Source organism: Myotis lucifugus, unplaced genomic scaffold, assembly GCF_000147115.1.
Source record: "Myotis lucifugus unplaced genomic scaffold, Myoluc2.0 scaffold_448, whole genome shotgun sequence".
Taxonomy (NCBI): Eukaryota; Metazoa; Chordata; class Mammalia; order Chiroptera; family Vespertilionidae; genus Myotis; species Myotis lucifugus.
In genome coordinates, this window is record NW_005871496.1 from 427491 (window position 1) to 449686 (window position 22196).

A 22196-nucleotide genomic window follows, 5' to 3' on the forward strand; every position below is an offset into this window, starting at 1 on the left:
AACGAAGTGTCCTTTCTGCCCGGTTAAAGGAGTTTCTTCGGTGACGCCAAGCAGTTAACGGAGACTCTTCCTGTCTGAGCTGTCCCCTACCTCACCATCAAGCGGTCCGATGTCCTACGTCAGGAGAGTGGCTAAACAGCTGAAAGAGAATGCCACGGGGACAGACCACCACTGTGCCACCAAAGACAATGGGACTCTGTTGATAAAGTGAAATGTGACCATGACAGAATGTTTTATGAAGAAAAACAAAACAAAACAAAACAATGCAGACAGGCACTGCAGCTGGGCCTTGGAGAACTTGGAAGCATGTGAGGAGGGGAACCACGAGGGATTGAGGGGGAGGGTTACAGTTGCTTAAGCTGTTTGAAAGTGTTTGCTCTAAACTCTATTTAAAATGTACACTTGCAGTCTCACCATGTGTTTCTAACTTTCTCCTCTAGGATGTCTGTAATATGTGGCTCCTTGAACAGTCTGTGGCTTCTACTCTTGTATTGGTTTGCATGGAAATGAATCTAGTTCTCCATCTTCAATTAGCAAAGGGGTCGGTTCTTCACTACAGCTTCCTTGATTATGTACAAGGACAGTGGGATGATAAGGACCCAGGAGAGAGGTGGGATGGGAGAGAGAGAACACAAAACAGAAGAATACAAAGCTGCCCGCTAGAAGTCCAAATCTGATCCTGTGCTCCCACTAAGGCTTCACTTGTGGTCATGGAAAGGCCGGGTGTGCTCCTATCTAACTGGCAGGAGGTACCTGAGCTCAGAAGAAGTCACTTGAAGGAGGTTAGTTTATTGATCCACGAGGAGAGGTATTGGAGACAGAATGTGGTGAGAGGGCCCAGTCTCGGTGTCTCACTTGACCCTCTGCAGGTGGCGGAAGCCCTGCGCCAGTTCATTCCACAGCATCGTCCATGGTGACCAGCGCTGGCAGCCCAGGGCCTTTTTGGCTCTCTCGCAGCTGTAGTGGTGGAATGTGCCAGCCAGCGCAACCCACATGGGGTGAAAGTGGGCTGGAGCTGGATGACAGGACTGATCACTATCACCAGGAAGGTCATCAGGAGCGCCAGGTAAGAGGCCACCCAGTAGGGCTGTGATACTTGGGGGCTTTGTCATTGAGGCCTGTCAGGATGTGGGACAGGAATGTCCAAAGGGGGATGGGTTTGGCGTTGGTGATGTGGAATGCCTTCCCACCCAAGGCCGTGTCTTAGGAGAGGCCTTCTGCAGCCAGAATATGTCTGTGAACCACGTTCTCCATGAAGGTGAAGTCCGTCACAGACTTTTCTGGCTGCCTCGAAGAGGATAGGGACCAGCGGGGGGTTCCTTGGGCTGAAAATGCCATGGGGACAGGTGGCTGTGGTTAAGAAATTCCTCTCGGGATCATTGGCACCAGGACTCCTCTCTCCTGTGAGATCTTCGTCTCCCTGTAGTAGTCAGTGGGTTTCAGGGCATAGGGGAGGTCCTCAGTTCCATTCTTGATGTCAACGCTCTCAAAAATGACACTAGCACTGCTGGTTAACATGAGTGTATGAAACCCAGCCTTTTTGCAAGTTTCAATGACATTCCTGGTGCCAATGTTATTCACGCTATTTTTAAAAATATGTTTATTGATTTCAGAGAGGAAGGGAGAGAGAGATAGAAACATCAATGATGAGAGAGAATCATTGATTGGCTGCCTCCTGCATGCCCCCTATTGAGGATCAAGCCCACAACCGGGGCATGTGGCCTTTACCAGAATCGAACCTGGGGCCTTTCAGTTTGCAGGCCAATGCTCTGTCCACTGAGCCAAACCAGGTAGGGCTGTAATTCACTCTATAAGAGAGTTCCTTGCTGTTACTGGATGATGGGGGTGATGCGCAGTGGAAAACTGTGCTTACACCTTTCAGGGTACAAGTCCTGTGGGCTGCAGAGGTCGCCCAGAAAGAACTGCACCTGCGGGTTATCGAAACCCTGATGCATATCGAACACAATGACGGTGTAGCCTCTTGCCAGCAACTGCTCCACCACGTGCTGCCCTAGGAACCCAGAGCCACTTCTTGGCCTTCTCCTGGTGAAATCCAAGTGCTTCACTCAACTTCCGGGCAAGAGGAGGAGGGCTGCTGACAGGATCCAATGAAGAGAGAAGGGAGTGAAGCCGACTTTCTCCTTTCTGCTGGGGCAAGTTCCCCACGGCTGAGTCCCGTCTGTAGGCGCCCCCCCCTGAAAGTTTCAGCACAGCTGCAGCCAGCACCTACACAGCTGTGGTCGCCGGCTGCCACCCATTTCTTGCGGCCGTGGCCCTTCCTCTCTCTCTCTTCTTTTTTAAGTTTATTTGCAAGGAGACTGCAGTGCCTCATTTGAGAGAGATCCTTCTAAGGCAGCGGTTCTCAACCTGTGGGTCGCGACCCCTTTGGCGGTCGAACGACCCTTTCACAGGGGTCGCCTGAAACCATCCTGCATATCAGATATTTACATTACAATTCATAACAGTAGCAACATTACAGTTATGAAGTAGCAACGAAAATAATTTTACGGTTGGGTCACAACATGAGCAACTGTATTTAAAGGGCCAGAAGGTTGAGAACCACTGTTCTAGGGCCGTGGTCAGCAAACCACGGCTCGCGAGCCACATGCAGCTCTTTGGCCCCTTGAGTGTGGCTCTTGCACAAAATACCACGTGCGGGCACGCACATACAGTGCGATTGAAACTTCATGGCCCATGCGCAGAAGTCGATATTTTGTGGAAGAGCCGCACTCAAGGGGCCAAAGAGCCGTATGTGGCTCGCAAGCGGCGGTTTTGCCAAGCCGCAGTTTGCCAACCACTGTTCTAGGGGAATGGGGAGCCAGTACGCTGATCATCAGGATGGAGTGTGGTCATTCTTACTTAGATGCAACACTGTCCCAATCACTTAGCTGAATATCCAAGGCCTCATAGAAAAGACAAGTCTTTTTTTTTCTTTATTGATTAAGGTATTACATATGTGTCCTTATTCCCCCATTGCCCCCACCCCCCGCTCGTGCCCTCATCCCCTAGTTTCTGTGTCCATTGGTTATGCCTATATGCATGCGTACAAGTCCTTTGGTTGATCTCTCCCCCTCCCACCACCCTCCCTGCCTTCCCTCTGAGGTTTGACAGTCTGATCGATGCTTCTCTGTCTCTGGATCTGATTTTGTTCATCACTTTGTGTTGTTCATTATATTCCACAAATGAGTGAGATCATGTGTTACTTATCTTTCTCTGACTGGCTTATTTCTCTTAGCATAATGCTCTCCAGGTCCATCCATGCTGCTGCAAATGGTAAGAATTCCTTTTTTTTTTTTTTTAATATATTTTATTGATTTTTTACAGAGAGGAAGGGAGAGGAATAGAGAGTTAGAAACATCGATGGGACAGAAACATCGATCAGCTGCCTCCTGAACACCCCTCACTGGGTATGTGCCCGCAACCAAGGTACATGCCCCTGACCAGAATCGAACCTGGGACCCTTCAGTCCAAGGCCGATGCTCTATCCACTGAGCCAAACTGGTTAGGGCAGAATTCCTTCCTTTTTACAGCAGTGTAGTATTCCATTGTGTAGTTGTACCACAGTTTTCTAATCCACTCATCTGCTGATGGGCACTGAGGCTGTTTCCAAATCTTAGCTATGGTAAATGGTGCTGCTATGAACATGGGGTGCATATATCCTTTCTGATTGGTGTTTCTAGTTTCTTGGGATATATTCCTAGAAGTGGGATCACTGGGTTAAATGGGAGTTCCATTTTTAGTTTTTTGAGGAAACTCCATACTGTTCTTCACAGTGGCTGCACCAGTCTGCATTCCCACCAGCAGTGCAGGAGGGTTCCTTTTTGTCCACATCCTTGCCAGCACTTGTTTGATTTGTTGATGATAGCCATTCTGACAGGTGTGAGATGGTTCCGCATTGTCGTTTTGATTTGCATCTCTTGGATGATTAGAGACATGTTTTCATATGTCTCTTGGCCTTCTATATGTCCTCTTTTGAAAAGTATTTATTTAGGTCCGTTGCCCATTTTTAAAAAAATAATTGTTCAGATTATTTTATTGTTCAGATTATCACAGTTGTTCCTCTTTCCCCCCCCATAGCTCCCCTCCACCAGGTTCCCACCCCACCCCTACCCTTACCCCCCACCACTGTCCTCGTCCATAGGTGTACGATTTTTTGTCCAGTCTCTTCCCACACCCCCCATGCCCCCTTCCCCCTAGAATTGTCAGTGCATTCCTTTCTATGCCCCTGATTCTATTCTATTCACCAGTTTATTCTGTTCGACAGATTTTTTATTCACTTGATTTTTAGATTCCCTTGTTGATAGATATGTATTTATTGTCACTTTGTTGTTCATAATTTTTATCTTTACCTTTTTCTTCTTCTTCCTCTTCTTAAAGAATATCCTTCAGCATTTCATATAATACTGGTTTGGTCGTGATGAACTTCTTTAGCTTTTTCTTATCTGTGAAGCTCTTTACCTGACCTTCAGTTCTAAATGATAGCTTTGCTGGGTAGAGTAATCTTGGTTGTAGGTTCTTGCTATTCATCACTTTGAATATTTCTTGCCACTCCCTTCTGGCCTGCATAGTTTCTGTTGAGAAATCAGCTGACAGTCATATGGTTACTCCCTAGTAGGTAACTAACTGTTTTTCTCTTGCTGCTTTTAAGATTCTCTCTTTGTCTTTTGCCCTTGGCATTTTAATTATGATGTGTCTTGGTGTGGTCCTCTTGGATTCCTTTTGTTTGGGGTTCTATGCGCTTCCTGGACTTGTAAGTCTATTTCTTTCACCAGGTAGGGGAAGTTTTCTGTCATTATTTCTTCAAATAGGTTTTCAATATCTTGCTCTCTCTCTTCTCCTGGCACCCCTATAATTCGGATGTTGGTAAGCTTGAAGTTGTCCCAGAGGCTCCTTACACTATCTTCATATTTTTGGATTCTTTTTTCCTTTTGCTTTTCCAGTTGGGTGTTTTTTGCTTCTTCGTATTTCAAATCTTTGACTTGATTCTTGCGATCCTCTAGTCTGCTGTGGGATCTCTGTATATTATTCCTTATTTCAGTCAGTGTATGCTTAATTTCTAATTGGTCCTTTTTCATATCCTTGAGGGTATCACTACATTTCTTGGAGGTTTCTAGAAGATTCTTGAAAAACCTTATAACCGTGGTTTTGAACTCTATATCCAGTAGTTTGCTTTCCTCCATTTCTGTCATTTGTGACCTGTTTCTTTGTCTCCACATTTTGGCTGCTTCCCTGTGTTGGTAGAGTGGCTTTGTGGGCTAGGTGTCCTATAGGGCCCAGTGGCTCAGCCTCCCTAATTACCTGAGGTGGGCACTCTTGTGCACCCCTTTGTGGGCTGTGTGCACAGTCTTATTGTAGTTAAGCCTTGATTGTTGTAGGTATCACTGGGAGGAATTGACCTCCACGCCAATTGGCTGTGAGGACCAATTGTGTCTACAATGGGAGAACTTCTGTGCTGGAGACACCCTTATGGGGCAGGACTTGCTTCAGTGGGGCTTTGGTGCTCACTGAGTCTGCCCAGGTTTTTAGGCGGAGAAAGGCCAGGCCATTCATATGCAAAAGCCTCTGCATACAGCTTGGGTGGGGTTGTAAATTGGGTGGGGCGGGGTCTCAGGGAATCACCAGGGCAAAGCAAACCACAATGGCTGCCAGTCTGCTTTGCCTCAGAGAGGTCCCGGGTCTGTGTTCCACAGCCCCGTGCAGGAACAATGACCACTGCAAGCACCTCTGCGAGAAAGCCGCCCTCACGTTCAGGGCCGATGCCAGACAGTCCATTTTCTCTCCGTATGAGTCTGGGTCCCCAAATTCTCATCCAGAACTGGAGTTCAGAGCAGTCGGGAGCTTGTATCTCCCTCCGAGCTGCAAGCCCCTTTCGTGCGCCTCCGTACCTCCACTCTTCCACACCTCTGTACCTTCTACCAGACTCAATGCGCTTTTCTCTTTCCTTCTAGTTGTAGAATTTCCACTCAGCCAGCCTTCCCGTGGTTCTGGATGATATTTGTTTTGTCTTTTAGTTGTAATTTTAATGTGGTTGTGCACAGCAGCAACTTCAGGTGTTTACCTATGGCACCATCTTGGTTGTCCTCCCCATTGCCCATTTTTTGATTGGATTGTTTATCTTCCTTTTGGTAAGTTGTATGAGTTCCCTATAAATGTTGGAGATTAAACCCTTATCGGTGATAACATTGGTAAATATGTTCTCCCATGCAGTGGCCTTTCTTGTTGTTTTGTTGATGGTTTCTTTTGCTGTGCAGAAGCTTTTTATTTTGATGTAGTCCCATTTTTTTATTTTCTCCTTAGTTTCCAATGCCCTAGGAGATGTATTGGTGAAGAAATTGCTTTGGCATATGTCTGAGATTTTGCTGCCTGTGGATTCTTCTAAGATTTGCATGGTTTCCCATCTTACATTTAAGCCCTTTATCCATTTTGAGTTTATTTTTGTGTATGGTGTAAGTTGGGGGTCTAGTTTCATTTTTTTGCATGTATCTGGACAATTTTCTGAACACCATTTATTGAAGAGTCTGTCTTGACTCCATTGTATGCTCTTGCCTCCTTTGTCAAATCAAATATTAATTGAGCATAGTGGTTTGGGTCAATTTCTGGGTTCTTTATCCTACTCCATTGGTCTATTTGTCTGTTCTTGTGCCAGTACCAGGCAGTTTTGAGAACAGTGGCTTTGTAATATAGCTTGATATCTGGTATTGAAATCCTTCCTACTTTGTTATTCTTTCTCAGGATTACTGCAGCTATTCAAGGTCTTTTTAAAAAAATATATTTTATTGAATTTTTTACAGAGAGGAAGGGAGAGGGATAGAGAGCTAGAAACATCGATCAGCGAGAAACATCGATCAGCTGCCTCCTGCACACCCCCCTCTGGGGATGTGCCCGCAGCCAAGTTACATGCCCTTGACCGGAATCGAACCTGGGACCCTTCAGTCCGCAGGCCGACGCTCTATCCACTGAGCCAAACCGGTTATGGCTCGAGGTCTTTTTTATTCCAGATGAATTTTTGGAGAGTTCGTTCTAGGTCTGTGAAATATGCCGTTGGTATTTTAATGGGGAGTGCATTGAGTCTATAGATTGCTTTGGGTAGTATGGCCATTTTAATGAAGTTGATTCTACCAATCCATGAACACGGTATGTTCTTCCATCTGTTTATTTCTTCCTCTATCTCTTTTTTCAGTGTCCTGTAGTTTTCTGAGTACAGGTCTTTTATCTCCTTAGTTAAGTTTATTCCTAGGTATCTTAATTTTTTTTTTGATGAAATGGTAAATGGGATTGTTTTTTTCTGTCAATTCATTATTGGTGTATAAAAATGCCATAGAATTCTGGATGTTAATTTTGTATCCTGCTACATTGCCGAATTCATTTATTAAGTCTAATAATTTTTGATGGAGTCTTTAGGGTTTTCTATGTACAGTATCATGTCATCTGTGAATGATGACAGTTTTACTGAAGAGCCAAGCCTTATGTAGACATTGAAAGAGCTGTTTTTGCTTTCTCTGTAACACACTGGGGCTCAAACAACATGTTTTGGGACCCTCTGTGAGTGTGTGACAGGATGAATGAGAGAAATTCCCTACTCTACTACAGATTGCTTTTTCACCCAGGAGGCTCTGGGTAGAGCATGGGAAAGAGCCAGAGCACCCAGGAGAAGAGGGGAGGCACAAGCCTGCGAGCTGGGAGTCTCCGGCGAGGACACAGCACAGCACCGGAGGGCAGCAGTGTGTGTTGCTCCCATCCGAGCAGTGGCCCACCCAGGCGGGAGCTGCCCTGCCAAGCAGCACCACAGGAGGCAGTTTGACAGGTCAGCTCAGAGCAGCAGCAGATCTTGATGGAACACTGTGGATACTTTGTGGATAAATAATGTTGGCCCATGAAGATGCCAGGAATATTGAGGGAAGGGGATTTTCAGGGGGGTGGAGCCCCTATGTTTGCAGGTGAACCCTAAAAAGCCAGCAAACATTTCTGTAATACAGTCATTTCCAATAACAAAACCATCAGTAGACTGACATCACGGACATCACCGAAGTAGCAGCCCCTGGCCGTGGCGTGCCCTGTGGTCACTCACCGTGCATGTTTCAATGTTGAACGGTCCCGTTTACTTCACAAGTCATCGAGCAAACATTCAACTACGAATTCTCCAACACCCCAACCTGCCGACAGAGTTTAAGCAGAGCCGTTTTAACCTCCCTGCGCCAGAGTACGAGCTGGGGAGCAAGCCTCCGGGGCAGGTGATTCCTGCCCTTGGCCTACACCTCTGCCTAAAAGCTATTGCCTCTGCTTTTTCCAAAGAAAGCCTCTCTGTGCTTGCGCTTGCCCCAGGGGCCCAAAGGAGACCGAGAATCCTTAACTCTTCCCCTGGCAAGTAGATTGCTCAGAGTCCCTTAGCCTTCCAGGAAAAATCAGGAACAGGTGGTAGCTGAGCGTGTGATAGACCTAGATTCTCCACAGCCCTTGCCCACTGAAGAGCCTTGCAAAGACAGTTGCCAGGTTGTTCAGTGAACTTACTGCAACAAATCTGAAGGGGTCTCTTGCCATAGGCAACACTCTATCTTCTCACAAAACAAGAGACAGGTGCTCTCTTGGCATCTTTAATACGTGGGGATGAAGCTATGGGGGTAGGGAGAAAAATTGATTGTCCCTGGTCCTGAGTTCATTTTAAAGATGACTACTCAATGGTTTAGAAGCGGAACCCTTTAGGATTTCCCAAGGTGGAAAAGATTTTTCAGTCTCCTGTTTTGGGGGAGAGAAAATAACCCACAATCTAGCTAAGTGACAAGTAAATCAAATGAAACTTAAGGATGATACGTTTCAAGGTTTATAAACTTGCTATCTGAATGTAACTAAAGAACGGGTGTAAACCAGCGGTTCTTCATCTTTACTGTCTATAATAATCACATAGGGAATGTGCCCAGTAATTCTAATTTATTAATTCTGAGTTGAGGCAGAGGCAACGGCAGCCTTATTTACTCTTCTTTCCACCACTGTCCAGAGGCTGCAAGCAACTTAATCAACTGCAACTATGGAGACTTCATCAGACTTGTTGAGATTTTTGAGGGAGAAAGCTAAGAAATTTATAAAACAAAGGAGGCTAAAGACTTGATTTCCTCCTTCCCTATCCACTACTTCTGAGTTGGGGGAAGTTCTGAACATATTAGAGCAAGAGTGACGAGGCCGCTTTTGGTAGGATTTCGCCAGTGTATTCATCCCTTGGCTGTGGTATAGCTACACTCTGAGCTACAGATCCTACAAACAGTGAAGAGGAGAACATTAGAGTCTCCTCTGGGCTTCGGGTACCAACCCTCCTCTCAGCCTGTAAAGGTGAATTTCAGGCTTCAGCTGGCTGTAGATAGGGTGTCGGTGGCCTTCGAGTCATGGATTCCTCTTCTTACTTCTGGTCACTGGTTGTCTTAGCTCAAACTGCCATCACAAGCTACAATGGGTTCAGTGGCTTAAACGCCAGGAATTTATTTCTCACAACTCTTGAGGCTGGAAGTTCAAGATCAGGGTGCCAGAGTGGTCAGGTTCTGATGAGAGCTCTCTTCCTGGATTGCAGGTGGCCGCCTCTGGTTGTGTCCTCAGGTAGCAGAAAGGGTAACTGTCATTTAAACCTATTCAACCCCCAAAGACTCAATCTCCAAACACTAACACGTTAGGGGTTAGGACTTCAACATATGACTTGGGGTGGGGGACACACACAAACATTTAGTTCATAACACTGATTGATTGCTTTATCAGTTTTCTAAACTATTTCTCAAGAGTTCAATTGTGCACAAGACATTTCCCCCATTTTCTATCTTTCTGAACTTTTTATTATGAAAATATTCAAATACAGAAATGTAAAGGGAATAGTTGCCGATCGCCCAACTCCGTCATCAACTCTCTGCCACTCTTCTTTCACGGATCCCGACCTCCTACACAAGGCAAGTAATTTCTATGAAGACAGAAACTGTATTTGTCTGGTATCCTTAGCATCAGGTCACATCTGGTTCTTGGGAACTTAATAAATTGTGGCTGCCTGACCGCCGTGGCTCAGTGGGTGAATGTCCACCCAGGATGCAAGAGGTCGCCAGTTCCATTTCCAGTCAGGGCACATTTCCAGCCTGGGCTGTGGGCTCAGTCCCCACTGGGGGCTGTGCAGGAAGCAGCTCATCGATGATGCTTCCCTCTCATCGATGCTTCTATCTCTCTATCCTTCTCCCTTTCTCTTTAAAAACCAATAAAAACATTTTAAAAAAATGAATTGTGACTGAATTAATCCATTATAAGAATGACGCAGTGCTTCCGTGCTAAATGTTATAGGAGATACCAAGATAAATGAAACCCAGCTCCTGCCCCCAGGGAGTTTACAACCTAGAGGAGAGTTAATGGAGCACACCTCACAGGGCAAGAAACTCCTGCCAGAGTCAAGTGACGCTGGCTGCTCTTCTGCAGAAAGTATGTAGGTGTCTATCCACTGGGGGACAACCAGACTCTAACCAAGAAGTTACCCTTTCTACAAAAGAAAAAGACCCTTAATCTCCTCATCCCTATAAGACAGCTCTCCAAAACACACAAGGCTCAGATAAGAGATAAGAAAAGAAAGCTGCAGGGTCAGACAAGTGGAAAGAGAACCCGATTCCTGAGAAAAATGGGCATTTCACAAGAAGTGTCCATGTGAGCAGACCTCTTTTGATAGATGACTAGCAACTGGGCACTTGAAAAGGATGCTGAGCAATTGCAGATGAGGAGCAGGAGAACTGCCCACTAATAAAGGCCCTGATACAGAAGTCACAGCCCACTAATAAAGGCCCTGATACAGAAGTCACAGCCTCGCCTACGTTGGATGGGGCAGGAATAGAAAGGTCACAGAGGAAGCAAAGCAGTCAAACCTAAGAGAAGAGACTGGCAGGGAAGACCAGAAAATTTAAGCTTAATATGTTTTAAAGATCCCAGTAAGAAAATATAAATTGCTATAAGAACCCTGTTTTTTTGTGTTTTGTTGTGTTGTGTTGTGTTGTGTTGTGTTTACTGATTTCAGAGAGGAAGGGAGAGGGAGCAAGAGATAGAAACATCAATAATGAGAGAGAAAAAATAAATAACAAAAAAATAAAAGAAAAAGAAAAAAAATGAGAGAGAATCATGGATTGGCTGTCCCCTGCATGCCCCACACTGGGGATCGTGCCCGCAACCCAGGCACGTGCCCTGATCGGGTATTAAACCACGACCTCCTGGTTCATAGGTTGATGCTCAACCACTGAGCCATGCCAGCCAGGCTAAGACCCTCCTTTAAACTAGCTTTTAGTATGTTGAAATTTTGTTTAAATAAACTCTGTGGTAAATTGTGTATGTTTCTCATGCCAGGATGTGAGTTCATTCTCAATAAATCCTTTTCAAACTTGCCTTTAAGAAGGCTTCTTTTGGTCAAGGAGTGTCCCATATAGTACTCAGACATATGTACATGCAAATACAATATAAGATGCCCACATAAGAAGTATTATGAGCAAGGAGATAGTTTTTTCATCTGGTTGAATCAAGGAAGCTTTATGGAAATGGACATTTCAACTGGGTCTTGAAGGACAGGCAAGATATAGACACATATGGAGATCAGAACAGGGCATCCTATATAATAAAAGGCTAATATGTAAATAGACCGAATGACGGAATGACCAGTTGCTATGCTGACATGTACTGACCACCAGGGGGCAGACGCTCAAATGCAGGAGCCGCCCCCTGGTGGTCAGTGCACTCCCACAGATGGAGTGCCGCTTAGCCAGAAGCCAGGCTCACGGCTGGCAAGTGCAGCGGCAGTGGTGGGTCAGCCTCGAGGCAGTGCTGGGGATATCTGACTGACATCTTAGGCCCAAGGGGAGCGGGCCTAAGCCGTCAGTTGAACATTCCCAGAGTGCTCCAGGACTGTGAGAGGGCGCAGGCCAGGCTGAGGGACAACCTCCTACCCCTGAGTGCAAAAATCTCATGCACCGGGCCTCTAGTTTCTTAATAATAGCCATTTTTGTTTGTTTGGTTGGTTGGTTGTTGTTTTGGCTTTAATACAAACTCCATAACATTTACAAATTTAGAAACTGGTAATAGTCTTTAACCAGTGTCCTGAGGAGCTAGTTTAGATACAGTCCCAGATCTTTGTGCCACTTTGAGCTGGTTTCCACCCTGTTGAGCTGGAATTTTTTTTGACTCAGGATTCTGAGTTTCACATTTATGCATTTTCTCAAATTTCAGTCTGAACTGCATCCATTCCCACTATCACCACATCACCCAAACCCGGTGTGCTCTCTTCCTTAACTCTCTCAATGTGCATGTGATTATACATAAATACACACATTAGGGAGTTGTTTGTTTTTAGACAATAGACTTTTTTTTTTTTTTGAGCAGTCAGGTTTACAGAAAAATTGAGCAGAAAGTACAGAATTTTCATATCCTTCTTTCTACCACCACCCCCATATTTTCTCTAATATTAACATATTGCATTAGTGTGGTATGTTTGTATAATTGATGAACAATATTGATACATTGTTATTAACTAAACTTCATGTATATGTGGTGCATAATTTATTATTTAGGCATCACTCTTGATGTTGTACATTCTATGAGCTTAGACCAATGTATAATGACATGTATCCACCATTACAGTATCCATACAGAATAGTTTCACTGTCCTAAATTCTTTAGTGTTCTACCTATGTATTCCTAGGCCCTCCCCTGTCTTTGTAATTTTGCCTTTTCCCCGTCATATAATTGGAACCATACACTACATAGCCTTTTCAGAATGGCTACATAGCCTTTTTAGAATGGCAACATAGCCTTTTCAGAATGGCTTCTTTCACTTAGCAATATGCATGAAAGGTTCTTTCATATCTTTTATGACTCAATGGCTCATTTCCTTTTAGTGCTGAATAATGTTCTATTGTCTAAATAAACCACATTTTATTTATCCATCACCTGCTAGAGGACATTTTGGTTGCTTCCAAGTTTTGGCAATTATGAATAAAGCTGCTATAAACATTCATGTGTAGGTTTTCATGTGGACCTAAGTTTTCAACTCATTGGGTTAATGCCAAGGAGCAGGACTGCTAATTCTTGGATCATATGATAAAAGCATATTTCATTTTGTAAAAAACTGTCAAACTGTCTTCCAAATGGGCTAAACCATTTTGCACTCCCACCAGCAATTATTTTGAGTTCCTGTTGTTACAAATTCTTGCCAACATTTGGTGTTGTCAGTGTTCTGGATTTCGACAGGTCTAATAGGTGTGTAGTGATATCTCATCGTTTTTATTTGAAATTTCCTAGTGACATCTGATGTGGAGCATCTTTTCATATGCTTATTTGCCATCTGTACATGTTCTTTGGTCAGGTATCTGTTTAAATCTTTGTCCTTTTTCAAAAATATGTGTTTATTTATTTATTTACATTTTTGAGAGAGAGAGAGAGAGAGAGAGAGAGAGAGAGAGAGAGAGAGAGAGAGAGAGAAGGAGAGGAAGGGAGAAACATCTATGTGAGAGAGAAACATGGATCGGTTGCCTCCTGTACATGCCCTGACTAGGGACCGAACCTTCAACCTCTTGGTGCACTGAACAAAGCTCACCAAATGAGCCATATCAGCCAGGACTGCCCTTTCTTAATTGGGCTGTTGATGGGGTTTGTTTTCGTTTCACACAATAAATGAGACTATGTATAAGCATTTCTCTATATCTTGCTTTTCTCACTTACTACATTGTAGCAATCCCTCCAAGTAAACTCATATAGATCTAATACATTCTTTTTCATAGTTTCATAATATTTCATGGTATGAATGGTCCATAGCTTATTCAAAATTTCCTGTTTTGTTTTGTGTTTGTTTAGGGAGGGTATTGTTAAATCTATTCTTTTAACCACAACCAAATCGAAATGAGAATTAATCATTATTCAGAACCAACTGATATTCAGTGAATGGAAGTTCTACAACTAGGGAATTAAAGAAGAAGCCACATCAAGACTAGTAGGTGGGGTGGAGACACAGAATGGGCTGGTCCCCACCCAAATGTGGCGGATAAAAATCAGGAGGGATATCTCATCTGAAAAGATCTGCCCCTGAGGAGCGAGGGGTCCCAGGCGCACACCAGGCCCCCCAACCCAGGGTTACAGGGCTGGGAAGAGAAGTCCCCATAACTTCTGGCTGTAAAAACCAGTGGGGATCGAGGCTGAGTGAGACGAAGGCTGCTGGAGCCTAGGACGTTCCTCTTAAAGGGCCCATGCATGGACTAACTTGGACTCACTCCCTCTGAGCTCCAGCGCTGGGGCAGCAGCTTGAAAGGAAGCAGGGATATAATGAAGCATCCATCTTATATAAAAACTGCTGTTTGAAATTTTAACGCTGCTATTTCTGGCTTCTGTAAATGCTTGCTGGCTTAAATAATAAGGAAAATAAGTCTACTCCCATTTCAGAGAGGCCATTAAACCTTCCCCAGACAAAGTTATCAGTGCTGGCGTCAGGCCAAGCCTTTGGTCGAGGTCTCAAAGCGCCAGCACATAGGGTCCTTTAAGAACTTGCAAAGGGAACCGGAGAAACCCCATATTGGGGAGACAAAGAGGGTAAGATAGTATAAATACAGAAAACTTCCTGTGTGATTTCACCCAGAATTTGAGAGACATTTTCCTCTGGGCCCGCGCATAATAAATGTAACTCCATCTCTCTCAGCGTTGCTTGGTTCTTCTCTGGTTTTTTGTAACATACAGGGAGGAACTGAAGTGTCTGGCATCAGGGTGAGAAGTGGAGGGGCAGCTTTCTCCCAGCCAAAGGCCTTATTTTTTTTATTTTTTTATTTTATTTTATTTTTTTCCTGAGCTTTCCTCCCACAGAGCCAGCAGGTGGTGGCATATAGGAGTCTCCATTAACTTGGCTCACGCTGTTCATTCACCCAGCCCTAGTGATTCCCTGAGACCCTGTCCCATCCAACATGCAGACCCATCCAAGCTATTTCCAGTGACTTTTCTGTACAAATGGCCTCTCTGGCCTCATGCTTTGGACTTTGCTAAAATATCTCAAATAAGCAGCAACTGGCCTCTTCAGACCTGCTATCGTTGCTAAGTAGCCCCAGGCCTAGCACTTGCAACAGCTGTTCTTGGTGCACAGCTTGGCCTCTCCTGGGCACCTCCAAGCCCAGCATAAGCAGCAGCCATATAGGTTTTCTGTAGCTCGTATTGGGTAGTCCCAGTCATGGCACAGGCAGAGGCTGACCTTTCACCTCCTGTGAGTCTTCAAAGCCAGTGCACCTGGTGGACAGTTTCAGATCATGCCAGATTACAACTCTACACATCCATAAGCAACACACTCAAGGGGCAGACTCAGTGAGCACCAAAGCTCCCACTGAGGTAAGTCCCGCTCCATAGGGTCAACGCCTGCACAGCAACTCCTCCATTGTAGTCCCAGGTGGTCCTCACAGCAGATTGGCTTGGGTCATTCCCTCCCAGTGATGCAAGCAGAATCAAGGTTTAACTATAGCAGTTCACTGCACACAGCCCACACCAAGGGGGGCAACTGGAGCATCCAGCTAGAACAAGTTACTGTGGAGACTGTACCACTGGGCCCTATAAGACACCTACTATACAAGGCCACTGTACCAAGTAGCAGATCTACCTAATACATAGAAATAAGCATAAAGAAGCAGCCAAAATGCAGAGGCAAACAAACAGGTCCCAAATGAAAGAACAGGAGAAATCTCCAGAAAAAGAAGTTAATGAAATGGAGGCAAACAAACTACCAGATACAGAGTTAAAAAAAACTGGTTATAGGGCCGAAACCGGTTTGGCTCAGTGGATAGAGCGTCAGCCTGCGGACTGAAGGGTCCCAGGTTTGATTCCAGTCAAGGGCATGTACCTGGGTTGTGGGCACATCCCCAGTGGGAGGTGTGCAGGAGGCAGCTGATCGATGTTTCTCTCTCATCGATGTTTCTAACTCTCTATCTCTCTCCCTTCCTCTCTGTAAAAAATCAATAAAATATATTTTTAAAAAAACTGGTTATAGGGATGCTTAAGGAACATCCCTATATGAAAAGGAATACAGAAACCATGAAAAAGAACAAGCCAAAGTGAAGGATATCCTGAAACCTATATATTTTATTAACCAATTTCACCACAATAAATTCACTTAAAAAAAGAAATGAAGGACACATTAATTAAAATGAAGAATAATTTACAGGCAATAACAGTAGAGTAGATGAAGCCAATAATTAGTCAATAATTTGAAATATAAGGAAGCAACAAACACCCAATCAGAACAGCAAAAAGAAAAAATAATCCAAAAATTTAAGATAATGTAAGGAGTCTCTGGGACAACTTCAAGGGTACCAACATTCACATCATGGGGGTGTCAGAAGGAAAAGAGAGAGAGCAAGAAATTGAAAACCTATTTAAAAAATTATGACAGAAGACTTCCCTAACTTGGTGAAGGAAATAGACATATAAGTCTAGGAAGCACAGAGAGGCCCAAACAAGATTAACCCAAAGAGGTCCAGGCCAAGACACATCATAATTAAACTGCCAAAAGTTAAAGACAAAGAGAGAATATTAGAAGCTGCAAGAGAAAAGCAGTTAGTTGCCTACAAGGGAGCACCAATATGAATTTTAGCTGAGCCCTGTCCAGGTAGCTCACTTGGTTAGAGCATTGTCCCAACACGCCAAGGTTATAGGTTCAATCCCTGACCAAGGTACATATAAGAATCAACCAATGGAGAAACCAAGATGGCAGCATAGGTAAACACCGGAGATTGCTGCCTCTAACAACCAGTTCAAAAATACAACTAAAAGACATAACGGACATCATCCAGAACCACAGGAAGGCTGGCTGAGTGGAATTTCTACAACTAGAAGGAAAGAGAAAAGCATACCGAGACTCAGAGGAGGTGCGGTACTGAAGTAAATACAAAGGTGCGGAGGTGCATGCGGAGAGGGCTAGAGGCTGAGGACACGATTGTCTTCTTCAATCCGGAGGGAGTCTCGGGCTCTTAGCTCCAGTCTCTGGGGACCCAGACTCATATGGGAGAAACGGGACTGTCTGGCATCGGTCCGAACTCAAGGGCAGCTTTCTCTCGGAGGCACTCTCGGCGATTGCCAGGACCTCTGAAGGCAGGACTGAGAGCAGCCATACTGCTCGCTTGCTGGGCCTGCCCTGTTGATCCCCTGGGACCCCGCCCCACCCAAGCCGTGCAGGGAGGCTTTTGCATATGAAAGGCCCGGTCCTTTGTATTCTGAAAATAACTTAACAAACTGCAGCTGCCCCAAGGCCCCAGGGCAACTTGCATTGCTTTACAGCTGGCTTCTGCGGGGTAGCCTTAGGCAAAGGCTAGATTAGCACCTCCTTAGATCCAAGAGCCAGTGTACCCAGTGGTCAGAGTGGGACCATCCAATTACAACTACTCAGATCTATAACGGACACACTCAGGGGGCAGACTCAGTGAGCACCAAAGCCCCACTGAAGCAAGTCTTGCCCCATAAGGGTGTCTTCAGCACAGAAGTTCTCCCACCGTAGACACAGCTGATTCTCACAGCCAATTGGCCTGGAGGTCAAATCCTCCCAGTTTTACCTACAATAATCAAGGCTTAACTACAACAAGACTGTGCACAAAGACCACAAGGGGGTGCAACAAGAGTGTCTACCTCAGGTAATTGGGACACTTAGCACAGAAAGCCACCCTATCGACACAGTGAAGCATAAAAAATGCTGAGACAAAGAAACAGGACACAAATGACAGAAATGGAGGAAAGCAAACTACTGGATATAAAGTTCAAAACCACACTTTTTAGGTTTTTCAAGAATTTTCTAGAAACCGCCAATAAATGTAGTGAGATCCTCAAGAAATCTAGTGAGACCCTCGATGTTGTGATAAAGGACCAACTAGAAATTAAGCATACACTGACTGAAATAAAGAATATTATACAGACTCCCAACAGCAGACCAGAGGATTGCAAGAAACACGTCAAAGATTTGAAATACGAAGAAGCAAAAAACACCCAACAGGAAAAGCAAAATGAAAAAAGAATCCAAAATACGAAGATAGTGTAAGGAGCCTCTGGGACAGCTTCAAGCATACCAACATCCGAATTATAGGGCTGCCAGAAGAAGAGAGAGAGCAAGATATTGAAAACCTATTTGAAGAAATAATGACAGAAAACTTCCCCTACCTGGTGAAAGAAATAGACTTCTAAGTCCAGGAAGCACAGAGAACTCCAAACAAAAGGAATCCAAAGAGGACCACACCAAGACACATCATAATTAAAATGCCAAGAGCAAAAGACAAAGAGAGCATCCTAAAAGCAGCAAGAGAAAGAAAGTCAGTTACCTATAAGGGAGTACCCATATGACTGTCAGCTGATTTCTCAACAGAAACTTTGCAGGCCAGAAGGGAGTGGCAAGAAATATTCAAAGTGATGAATGTCAAGAACCTACAACCAAGATTACTTTATCCAGCAAAGCTATCATTCAGAAGTGAAGGTCAGATAAAGAGCTTCACAGATAAGAAAAAGCTAAAGGAGTTCATCACCACCAAACCAGTATTATATGAAATGCTGAAAGGTATCCTTTAAGAAGAGGAAGAAGAAGAAAAAGGTAAAGATAAAAATTATGAACAACAAATACACATCTATCAACAAGTGAATCTAAAAATCAAGTGAATAAATAATCTGATGAACAGTATGAACTGGTGATTATAATAGAATCAGGGACATAGAAAGGGAATGGACTGACTATTATTGGGGGGGAAAGGGGTGTGGCGGGTGCGGGAAGAGATTGGACAATAATCGTGCACCTATGGATGAGGACAGTGGGTGGGGAGTGAGGGCGGAGGGTGGGGTGGGAACTGGGTGGAGGGGACTTATGGTGGGAAAAAAGAGGAACCAATGTAATAATCTGAACCATAAAGATTTAATTAAAAAAAAAAGAAACATCGATGAGAGAGAAACATCGATCAGCTGCCTCCTGCACACTCCCCACTGGGGATGTGCCCACAACCAAGGTACATGCCCTTGACCGGAATCGAACCTGGGAGCCTTTAGTCTGCAGGCCAATGCTCTATCCTCTGAGCCAAACTGGTTAGGGCAAAAAATTTAATTCTTTAACTATTATGTAAATAAATATCAAGTATGGTATATAATAAATACGTATTAAATCTTCAAAATGTAATATAATGCTAATAAACATCTATTTTTAAATATTTTGAAGAAGAAAAAAGGGAAAACTCAGATAGTGGTGTTATATTCCTGGGGCAAAACCAGAGTCAAGAGTTTGTGATTTCTTCCAGAGTTTCATAAGAAGACTAGCTGCCCTTCTAGGAGTGCTTTTAAAATGTTTGCTGAAGAGCCTGGCCTGCCCTAGCCAGTTTGTCTCAATGGATAGAGCATCCGCCTGAGCACTGCAGGGTCCCAGGTTCTATTCCGATACCTCAGTTGCAGGCTGGATCCCTGACCCTAGTCAGGCCGCATGTGGGAGGCAACCAATCCATGGTGTCTCTCTCACATTGATATTTGTCTCTCTGTCTCTCCCCCTCCCTTCCACTCTCTCTAAAAATCAGTGGAAAACATCCTCAGGTGAGGATTTAAAAAAAGAAAAGAATCAACCAATGAATGCATAAACAAATGAAACAAAAAATCGATGTTTCTCTCTCTCCTTCTCTCTGTCTCTAAAATCAAACAATAAATTAAAACTTAAAAAACACTGTCAGCTGATTTTTTCAACAAAAACTTTGCAGACCACAAGGAATTGGCAAGAAATATTCAAAGTGATAAGGAGCAAGAATCTACAACCAAGATTACCCAACTCAGAAAAGCTACCATTGAGAATTGAAGAACAGATAAGGACCTTCACAGACAAGAAAAAGCTAAAAGAGTTCATTACCGCCCTAACCGGTTTGGCTTGGTGGATAGAGTGTTGCCCTGTGGACTTGAGGGTCCCAGGTTTGATTCTGGTCAAGGGCATGTACCTCGATTGCGGGCACATCCCCAGTAGGGAGTGTGCAGGAGGCAGCTGATCGGTGTTTCTAACTCTCTATTCCTCTCCCTTCCTCTCTGTAAAAAATCAATAAAATATATATTTAAAAAAAAAAGAGTTCATTACCACAAACCAGTATTGTACGAAATGTAATGTCTTCTTTAAGAAGAAAATAAGAAGAGAGAAACTAAAACAAAACAATCACTTTTACCATTGCACAACACAACAAAAAAGATACCTAGGATTAAACTTATCCAAGAAGGTAAAAGATCTGTACTCAGAAAACTATAGGACATTGAAAAAAGAAAAAGAAGATAAAACAAGTGCAAGCATATTCCATGTTCACGGATTGGGAGAATTAGCATCATTAAAATGTCCATGCTACCCAGAGCAATCAATAGATTCAATGCAATCCCTATTAAAATACCAATGGCATATTTCACAGATCTAGAGCAAATAATCCAAAAATTTATATGGAACTAAAAAAGACCCCCAATAGCTGAACCAATCTTGACAAAGGAGAACAAAGTTGGAGGGATCACAATATTGGATATCAAATTATACTACAAAGAACAGGCATATAGATCAATGGAATGGAATAGAGAGCCCAGAAATAAACCAATGTCTTTACAGTCAATTAATAGTTGACAAAGGAGTAAAAACATACAATGCACTAAATATAGTATATTCAATAAATGGTGGTGGGAAAATTGGACAGATGCATGCCAAAAAATGCAACTAGACCACCTCCTTATACCATACACAAGAATAAACTCAAAATGGATTAAAGACTTAAATGTTAAACTCAAAATGATAAGAATCCTAGAAGAAAAAATAGGCGGCAAAATATATGGGCATTTTCAATAGCAATATTTTTTCTGATATATCGCCTCAAGCAAGGGAAACAAAAGAAAAAATAAACAAATGGGACCACATCAAACTAAAGAGTTTTTGCACAAGGGAAACCATCAAGATAATGAAAAGACAACCCACTGTTTTTGTGATTAATCACTATGCTTTAATTATGTTCAATTTGTAACAATGAAAATACATCCTGCATATCAGATATTTACATTACGATTCATAACAGTAGCAAAATTGCAGTTATGAAGTAGCAACGAAAATAATTTTATGGTTGGGGGTCACCACAACATGAGGAACTGTATTAAAGGGTCGCGGCATTAGGAAGGTTGAGAACCACTGCTCTGAGAGAACTTTACAATTTAGCAACAGGAAGAAAACAACCTCGTATTTTTTTTTCTTTCTTTTTTCTTTTCTTTTCTTTTCTTTTTTTGTTTTCGTTTTTCTTTCTTTCTTTCTTTCTTTCTTTCCTTTTTTTTTAACCTCGTATTTTTTAATGGCAAAATTGTTGGACAGGCACTTTGCAAAAGAAGATATATATAAATGGCCAAAAAAAAAACCAACAACATGAAAAGATGCTTAATAATATTAATCTTCAGGGAAATGCAAATTAAAACCACAAGATATCACCACACACCCACTAGAAGAGCTACAATGAAAAAGACTGACAATTCTCTGTGTTATTGACGATGCAGAACAACTGGAATTCTAACACACTGCTGGTGGGGGTGTAAAATGATAAATCACTTTGGAAAACAGTTGGGCAGTTTATTATAATGTTCAACATACACTTGTCATAGGACTCAGTAATCCAAGAAAAATGAAAACACATGTCAACCAAACTAAAGAATCTGGGTGAGTTCATAAAACCTACCGTCATTAATGGAAAAACAACTTGAAGGACAAGCTGTCCTGGTAAATTTCAGTCAATTTGCCTTATAGTCAGAAAACAATTTCTTTTTGCCTATCACCAACTCCCACTATATGGAAAATACAGACTCAGAATGGGGCTCTGTGGGGGAGGGGGAGGTTGTGTGTGGAAAGTGAAGAGAAAGATAGTGTGTGTGCCATCAGAATTATGTTCCTGCATGAAACTGAGGGAAGAGAGGGTGCAAGGTTCGAACTAGAAATGAACTTAGCAATGATCTGGTCCATCATTTTTTGTTAATTTGTTGTTAAGCCTCACCTGAAGATATTTTTTCCATTGATTTTTGGAGTGGAAGGGAAGGAGGGGAAGAGAGAGACAGAGACAGAGAGATGGATGTGAGAGAGACTCATCAATTGGCTGCCTCCCAAAGGCACCCCCAACCAGGGCCAGGGATGGGAACCTGCAACCCAGGTATGTGCCCTTGACTGGGAATGGTACCCGCAACCCTTT

General features: G+C 43.5%; 1 pseudogene; it reads right to left on the reverse strand.

Annotated features, from left to right (window-relative positions):
* Positions 1-851: 851 nt before the first annotated feature.
* On the reverse strand, positions 852-2258 carry LOC102439285 (annotated as a pseudogene).
* Between the last annotated feature and the right edge of the window lie 19938 nt (positions 2259-22196).